The following is a 6,170-nucleotide window of genomic DNA, read 5'->3' as shown; positions in this document are numbered from 1 at the left end:
AAAAATGAAACATTACTCATAAGAAGTCTGGTAAAAGTATAATAAAACTTACTGAATTCTTTCTGCAACACAATAAAAACAAGAAAATATAAAATCAAATTTCAAAGATTACACACCAAAAAATAACTTTTTTTTTTCAAAATCTCACATTTCCACATCATCGATGGAAGATCACAAATTTCTGACAAAGCATAAACAGCATTGACAATGATATGAAATTTTGGACACAGTATAATCGACATCAACAGAAATTAACAAAAATTAGATGCATTGCAATAACATGTGGTTAATATGACTTGAAATTGAATTAAAAAAACAATGCAATAAAAATATTAATGCAAACAAAAAATAATGCAATCATGAATATACAGCAAACTCATTATATGCTTGGAACTGTAACAAAATGTTTTAAAAATTAGACATCAATTTCTCAGCAGTAACTGACATGAAACAAAAGTGCATAAGCATGTTTTTATGATATTCTCTGTCACTTTGTGACAGACACATTTATTCATGACTCGCGCTGGTATGCTACGTAAGGAACCTACATGCACTTACAAATTATGTGGATGGTTTGCTTTATGAAGAGGGAAGAAGGGCGGTACAACAAGTTACTTTTATTTTAGTTTTTTTTTATTTTTTGTTTACGAAGAATTTATCTCGTGTGCATGTTTTTTCAGAAAACTGTGACTTGTCAGTCAACTCCCTTACACACTAGCAAACCCACACACACTCACACATGCACACTCCCATGGCACTCACTCAGCACGTCCACACAACAGCTGACTCACTGCCTCTGTTTTCTGTGCGACTCACCCACAGGTGTAACTGAATCATTTAACTGTATGCGTCGCAGTTCCTCTCCCTCTGCGTGGCACATGTCTTACAGTACTCTTGGGAAGAGCGTCTGCTACTCTTCTTACTCTTTTTTTTTTTTTTTTTTTTAATGATATCAATCCCCACAATGCCGAACTCTTACAGTTGCTCGATTCTACGATCTTGTTTGAGAAGTTAACATTCTGAAGGGCATATCTAATCATCCGGGATAAAAATACAACTTTGTTCTCACTTCATCATCAAATTTAAAATTACTTCTCTTTCCCAATGAAAATCAGACTACTCTTTCAACAAACGTATCAGTCTCGTTACTTTACTCAAACAAACTCTAATGAATTTACGTTAATAATTCTGTCTTTAAATCTTAATCACAGTTCTTCAATGGGACAAATGGAATGTATTGTCATTCATAATACTTCAAATGTGATCAGAACACGGCCTAAGAAACCATCTTTATATTCTATTTTCTTTTTTTAATAAACATTTTTTTTACGTTATTTTTACAAATTCCCTATCTGCATTTCCCTAACACAACATGCTATTGATTAAACTACTAAAGGCTACACAACTCGTTCATTGTGCAGTCGACTAATACTAATATTACTATCAGTGACAATTTTTAGCAATCACGACGGCTTCTAGGCGGGGCGGGGTTTCCCACCTCCAGGGGTGTGAAGGGTATCCTCTCAATACATCCCATAGTGTCCCAAGACACTATCCCGTAACTGTCCCTCTCTCTCCGCCATACGGTTGAGATGTTCCCGTGTTCTATGCAATTTGCTCACAGGTCAGCAGCTCTATTAGTGCCAGCAGTGGTGCCGGCGATCGCTACTGATGCTATTAGTTTTTGCTTGTATCTTTTCCACATCGAGCCTGGATTCTCTCACTGGTTGCTGGCTGTCATCTGATGTCTATCAGCTATTCCTTATTCTAACATCGCGTCATCCTATCCATACCTTAGGCAGGTATCGTGACTTCCTTCACGGGTCGAGGTTGGTAAGGGAACTTCTGCGCTATTCACCTTTTAATACCATCCCTCTACTCTTCAATCGGTTGCGATCAGAAGTAGGAGTGGACTTCCCCCTTCCCACGGAGTCACGGGGAGAGGCTCTGGTCGACCTGTCTGTCCCAGCATTCTTGACTCGTGGGTTGGACAGGTTGTCTTTTTACTTCTCAGAGGTTGAGGATTGGTATCCCTTCCCTCACAACAAGACAACAAGGCGTCCCTTGTTCCCAGGCACTGCATAACAGCAGTCCCGCACGGCACTGGGGATAACCAGGGGTACTACCTTTCCGGCGTTACCTCCATGCCATCTCCTGCTACTGCCAACTTCCGTCCTTCCTGGTGAGGTTGGACTGCTTGCCATCTCTCCGTTCAAACGCGTTCGTTACTCCTCTACTTGGTCTACACGGGTCGGTTTACTCGGGGGAAGGGGGGTCCACGAGGGTCACGAAGGTGTTCGGGTGCCACCAACCGACGTTTGAATTTGGCGCTGCAACCGTCGATTTTGAATTCTCCCACACTAGTCTCTGCCTTAAACAGATTTTTCTAATATTTTGCTACTGCTTCCGCCGATTCGAATTATTCTCTCGCCCGTTTGTCATCGAATTCGGTCGTGAAACTGTCTATAAACAGCAGTAATTTATTAAAACGATTTCTGCGATCGCACTGTGTCTGTCTAGTTAGCACTGCGTTTTTTTTTTCGAAATCGTATGGTGTGATTGTACACTGCGTTTCTCGAAATTAGCACTTAAGGGCATTTCGAAATTCGTGGTGTGATTGTACACTGTCTTTCTGGTTTAGCACTATGCATTCGAATTCGTATGGTGTGATTGTACACTGTCTTTCTGTTAGCACTATGCATTTCGAAAAATTGTGTGGCGTGGATTGTACAACGTCTTTCGGTAGCATTGTGGGCATTTCGACGTATGGTGTGATCGTTTACACTGTCCTTTTCTAGTTAGCACTGCGCATTTCGGTATTGTGTGGTGTGATTGTACACTGTCTTTAATGGTAGCAAGTGCATTTCGAAATCGTTATGGTGTGACGTACACTGTCTTTCTGGTTAGCACTGCGCATTTCGAAATCGTAGGGCCACTCGATTTATTATTAAACCGTTCTTAGCACGGTTCGCCACTGTTCTGCTGATTACTTTAGCCATAGCTGTTTTTATCCAGTCTGTTCGTTTCACGATTTCCCTCGTCATCACCATCCGTCGAATTTTCTCTCGTATCCATGTTTATATCACTTCATATCACTGTTTGTTGCCAAAAAATGATTTAGCACTAACGTTTGTTTGGACACCTCACAAGACCTCATAAGGCCTTATAAGACCTCACAGGACCTCATACGATTATTCGCAAGACCCCACGACTGACACCAAAATTATATGACCTGATCTCAGTCATTTGTGGGTTCGGGATATGAAGGAAAAAACAGGAGAGAGATAAATTTACATGCATGCAATATGGATATGCAAAAAATAATAATCGGTGACCCGTTCAACACAGGTGTATTCTTCTTAGCTACACAGGTGGCCTTTACTTGTAATTATTATTATGTTTAACTATGCTAGTGCACAACCGACGGCAGGTTAGACTGCTATTGACACTCATGGTGACGCACGTCTTTGTGTGGCGGCCGACGGGAACGGGTACTGCCGGGGTCACTGGGCACTTGTCTCGACCCAGAGTGGCTGCTGTATGGGACCCTCTAACGAACTGCTCTGACTGGTAGTGCGGCCTGTTTCAATGCCATAAACACACAGCATCATTATGCAGGAAGCTGATTGGTTTATTCTGGCTCCTTAGACACAAGGGCCAATCAAGAAGGGATATAGAGATGCGTGCACTCTTTTGAAACTGCCTAAGCCATGCCAACTTGTAACGTCTTCAGCGGTTGACTTGTTTGTTACACATACACACAGTATCACTTATAACGGTTTCACGGGACTTCAGAATATCACGGAGAAGGCATATTCAAAACTGTATTGAATCAGCTCTATATATATCTATATATATATATATATATATATATATATATATATATATATATATATATATATATGTTTGCGGTACTTACGCTTTGCACACAGATCTAAGGTAACATGCACCGATTTGGAGGCTATAATTTAAGGAAGAGAATGATCTAATCTTAATCTCACCTTTGCTGAATTTTCTCACTCTGGAATTAGCTAAAAGGGTTATAATTTGGAAGAGAAATTAAATTGATGTGTCCTTATATGTTTTATTCTTCGCCGGGGTTCTTATAAAATTTTCCACCTTCTGGGCTCTTGGACTGATAAAACTTATTTCTTTAAAGAGGCACTTTGTTGCAATTACGAGTCTATAGGCACGAGGGAATTTTACTGAGTATTGATTGTCACTTATCACTGTCCTTTGATTCATTCACCACCACACTTCCGCACTTTCCCTCACTATTCTTCCTTCCTTCTACTTGGTACGGCTTCTGCACACTCTTTTCTCTTCACTCTTCTTCCCCCCTGCCCCCCTTTTCCTCCTCAGTTGTTCTCCCACCTACTTCACTTTGTCCTTTCTCTTCTGCCCTGTTCTGCCTTTCTCTCTCTCTGCCTGGCCTTTTTATTAGGATGATATCCTTTTAGCGCTGCCTTGGATTTTTGGATTTTGATTGGGTGTGGCATCTTCTGAAAGACTTCTTGTGTCTTAGTGGCTACAAACTTCATACAAAACCGCCTTCCTGTCATGTCTTCTACAGTGATTCGTAGGCTCTAAATTATGGAACGCCTGCTGCTTGATGCCTTGGCTTCTTAGGGGTGTATCCCTTTGGTATCCTCGTAGTCATTCGTTGAAACAAATTTCTTGGGTGACCCACTATCTGGCTTCTGCTTCTTGATTCGTGTCGAAGTCCATAGGTCTATCTTTGGAAAGGGAGGAGCTCTCAAGAGTTTGACACTTCCCTCTTTCTAACAACGGGTCATAGAATTCCCTCCTAACGTATACCAGATGGCTCTCTCTGACCTTTTACACGAAGGGAACGTCGATTAACTCACGGGAAGTATGGCTGGTGCTAATGAGTTGAGTTCCAATTTCTCGAAGATGGCCTGGGTTAGATTATCGCTCATCGGCCATTAATATCCTGTCGGTCACTAATCTCCGGTACGGACAGAGGTTTTTTTTTGGGGAGAATGAAAACCACATGTGAGGCCTAAAAGCCTAATCGTTTGGGATCGGGTAACGCGATAATCCGTTCTTTTCCCTTCTTAAAAAATCATTAACCGTTCCGTGCTCTTCTCTTAAGTTCTTTTAAGTTAATGCCCTTAACACTGTTACATATATATATATATATATATAATATATATATTATATATATATATATATATATATATATATATATATATATATATAAGTGTATATATATAAATATATATATATATATATATATATATATATAAATATATATATATATATCTATATATATCTTAATATAATATATATATAATTTCAATCTGTTTTCTTCATAACCAACAGACATCAACGAGTGCGCCCAAGGAAGGGAGGCCGAGTGCAGCGCCCAGGCGACCTGCAGGAACTCTGTCGGGAGTTACAGCTGCTCCTGCAACCCACCTTTCAAGGGAGATGGACGAACCTGTGGTAAGGGAAGACGAACCTTTGTCACTCTTTCTGAGTCTTTTTTCCTTCAGAGTCAAATCTGCGAACAAAGTCGGCAGAAAAGAGCTGAATTGCCTCAGTTCACTTTGTATATCATCATCTGCTTTCTTATCTCTTATATAAGCAGTTCAAGAAAGATCGACGTCGATGTCATTCGGGGTCATTTTGACACTTGTGTAACCCTCCTCCTCATCTTCCTCCTCCTCCTTCCAGAGTTCTCGTGTGAAAGCCCGGCCAAGGTTGTCGAGGGTCTAGGATGCGTGAAGCGTGTGAAGGAAAGGAGGACCTTTGAGCAGATGAAGGCACCTGCCACCAGGCAGGTGGCGCCTTCTACAGGACCTTACACCTAGTGGTTTACAGGAAGTTCCTCGGGCTTTTGGTACTCATGGTAAGTTACTTCCTGACTTAATCTAATGATAATACTTATCAACAGAAGAGAGAGAGAGAGAGAGAGAGAGAGAGAGAGAGAGAGAGAGAGAGAGAGAGAGAGAGAGAGAGAGAGAGAGGTGGATTATTTTAATGTCGGGATCTGCCACAGACAAACATACATTTATTGACATACTGACATACATGCAAATTGTTATTAATTAGCATTTATCCAGGTAATAATACATGTATGTATGTATATATATATATATATATATATAATATATATGTATGTATGTATGTATGGTATGTATGTA

At 40.4% G+C, this 6,170-nt stretch overlaps 1 protein-coding gene across 1 annotated transcript in view; it reads left to right on the top strand.

Moving 5' to 3' along the window:
- LOC135220923 (uncharacterized) overlaps nt 1–5,810 on the top strand; it is a 24,785-nt gene extending 18,975 nt beyond the window's left edge. The window contains exons 10-11 of the mRNA XM_064258574.1: nt 5,347–5,469; nt 5,701–5,810. The gene's annotated coding sequence lies outside the window, so the exon portion shown is untranslated. The remainder of the gene's footprint in view (nt 1–5,346; nt 5,470–5,700) is intronic.
- The last annotated feature ends 360 nt before the right edge of the window (nt 5,811–6,170 follow it).

Source organism: Macrobrachium nipponense, chromosome 20 (assembly GCF_015104395.2).
Source record: "Macrobrachium nipponense isolate FS-2020 chromosome 20, ASM1510439v2, whole genome shotgun sequence".
Classification (NCBI taxonomy): domain Eukaryota; kingdom Metazoa; phylum Arthropoda; class Malacostraca; order Decapoda; family Palaemonidae; genus Macrobrachium; species Macrobrachium nipponense.
This window is presented reverse-complemented; position numbering and strand designations above follow the sequence as displayed.